Source organism: Cyprinodon variegatus, unplaced genomic scaffold (genome assembly GCF_000732505.1).
Source record: "Cyprinodon variegatus isolate N-32 unplaced genomic scaffold, C_variegatus-1.0 Scaffold1169, whole genome shotgun sequence".
Classification (NCBI taxonomy): domain Eukaryota; kingdom Metazoa; phylum Chordata; class Actinopteri; order Cyprinodontiformes; family Cyprinodontidae; genus Cyprinodon; species Cyprinodon variegatus.
In genome coordinates this window covers 10,096-12,555 of record NW_015151622.1, presented here as the reverse complement: position 1 = coordinate 12,555, position 2,460 = coordinate 10,096, and the positions used below count along the sequence as shown (strand labels likewise).

Below are 2,460 nucleotides of genomic sequence, written 5' to 3'. Positions count from 1 at the left end.
TCAGGCCAGACTTGGCCAGCCGCGCGGGTTTGCTGTATTCAGATGCTAATTAGGTCCATTAGTACAGCTGATCGCTCTCCACATACGACAAAGTCCGTTTCCGACAATTTGTGGCACGACAAACGCGGACAAGCACGGGTTGCAAATTGTCGGAAACTGACGAAAATCAGGCAGATCTGCGGGAGTTTACGGGGGTTTACGGGGACGAAAATCTCACTTTTCATGCAGTGTCTTCTTTTTTCTGCCTTTATGAACCTGTAAAATATGGGGTCGAAAATATGCTGGTCTACGTTTATCAAAAACAGAGAAACAGGAAGCAAGACAAACGCAGTTTCTTACAGTCAGTTAGCAGATAAACTACAAACCGCAGCAAATAGGGTGTGACCTAAACTGTGATCTGGTGAGCTATCAAGAAGCTAAACATAAAATCAGGTTAGATACTGAATAAATGTAACATCAGAAAGTGTGAATTTAAAAAAAAAATTGAAAAAAGCAAGAGAGCATCTGAAACAATAATAGTACTTTTATAGAAACTTAGCACCACAATTTCAAAATGTAAAACCTATAGAACCAGATATTAAATTTGATTAACAATCCGTCCTTTTTATCATCATTATGATAGAAATGGATTCAGTTTAAAAGCAAAACAATACATCTAAAATCATCCACATGGAGATGTTTCTAAAAGTAGTAGTCTTCATCAGGTTCCTGAAAATCCTGAAACATAAAAAAAGGCTACAAAACTAGAGAATAAAACCAGTCGTACCTTTGTTAATGTTTTTCTGTCGTTTATGATGGGAAATCTTGACATCACTGTAAGTAATGTCGTCCTCTTCAACTTGTGGATGACCTGAAATTAAAGTTAATGTATAAGAATTAATTTATAAAATCAGAATAGTTTTAGATGGTTGCTTGAACAATATATATATATATATATATATATATAAATTCAGAAATCTGTCTCACCCTCAGACCTTCTGCGAACACATCGTCTCACCATCAGAACCAGAACCAGCAGCAGTGGAACCACAACAATGATGGATGAAAGAAAAGGGAGCAGATAGAAAAGAGACTGGGAAGGTGGAGGAAGAGGAGGAGTAGGAGGAGAAAAGAGAGATACAGGAGGAGTATTTCGGGTGGGGTCAGGGTTTGGTGGTTTATCTAAAATAAAAATGTATATGTTAAATGAAAACAAAAGTACCATTGACTTAAAGGACTGATGTTTTCTGACCTTTAAGAAAGATCCAGCTGGATGGAGACTCTTTACCACTGATGTAACACCTGTAGAGGCCTTCATCAGAGCTGTTCACATGGTGGAGGGTCATGTGACCTTTAGGCTCAGTCCCGATGAGGGAGCCACCTTTATAGAAATCAGCTGAGAGGTTGGAGGGAGTGGTCTTTGTTAGACAGCTCAGAGTGATGTCATCTCCCTCCATCACAGGGAGGACAGGACTCTGCAGGATCACTTATTCACCTCAACACAGAGACAAACTACAGCATTTCATCCATTTCCACACAGCTTCATCAACACTAACTCCACAGTCTGATCTTACCAGTGACAGTGAGGTTGATGCTGCTGCTGGCTGGTCCCTCTCTGGACGACCAACACCAGTAAACTCCACTGTCTGCTGAGACCAATCCATTTATCTTACAGGTAGAACCAGTTAGTTTCCCCCATTTACCTCCACACTGAGTCCTGGTTCCTCTGGTTGTGTTCCTCCATACAGTCCATCCAGCAGAGCTGTTGTTCTCCTCACAGCTCAGAGACACAGAGTCTTCTTGAAAGAACTGAGATCTGCTGGGACTCACAGTCAGAGCAGCTGGGAGGACTGGGATGTGAAAAAAAACATTGATTTGTAGTATCTATAAAAATGATGTATATTAAACTAATCAGAATATTGATTTGTTTAATGTTTATAGAAATGAACCAACCTTCATTTATTATGCAGCAAAGCAGCAAACAGGAAACTGAGGAGAAATTAAACTCTTTTGTTACAGTTTTACATATAAATGTCTAACCCGGTTAAAAACATTGAGCAATACTATTTTACAAAGTTTAGAATTAGTCTGATAAAAAAAGGGTTTGAAATTCATTAACATTTTCTAAAGATGTTAAAAGCATTTCTAAAATACGTATAATGCTTATTATGTGTATTGGTTTTTCTTTAACATGTAAAAAAAATTATCTGTAAAACTGTTTAAACCAGCTTTTATGGGTTTAATATAGATGGGCCGGAACATAACACCACAGGGCGCTGCAGAACAGAGGGAGACAGGAGGGAGAGACTGGAGAGAGAAGGAAGAAGAAGCAGGTGGAAAAACGAAAACAGACTGTTAAGCAGATGTTTGTGACCAAGTTTGTAGAGTAGTACAACCCCGACTCTCCAGAAGATTTATTAGAGGCTGTTTTGTTGGTTTGAGTGAGCTACTTAACCTGAGAAGACAGAACTTGGCTAAGCT

The 2,460-nt window shown here is 39.0% G+C and overlaps 1 pseudogene; it reads right to left on the bottom strand.

The window, feature by feature from the left end:
• Positions 1–700: 700 nt before the first annotated feature.
• Positions 701–1,829, bottom strand: LOC107101893 (annotated as a pseudogene).
• Between the last annotated feature and the right edge of the window lie 631 nt (positions 1,830–2,460).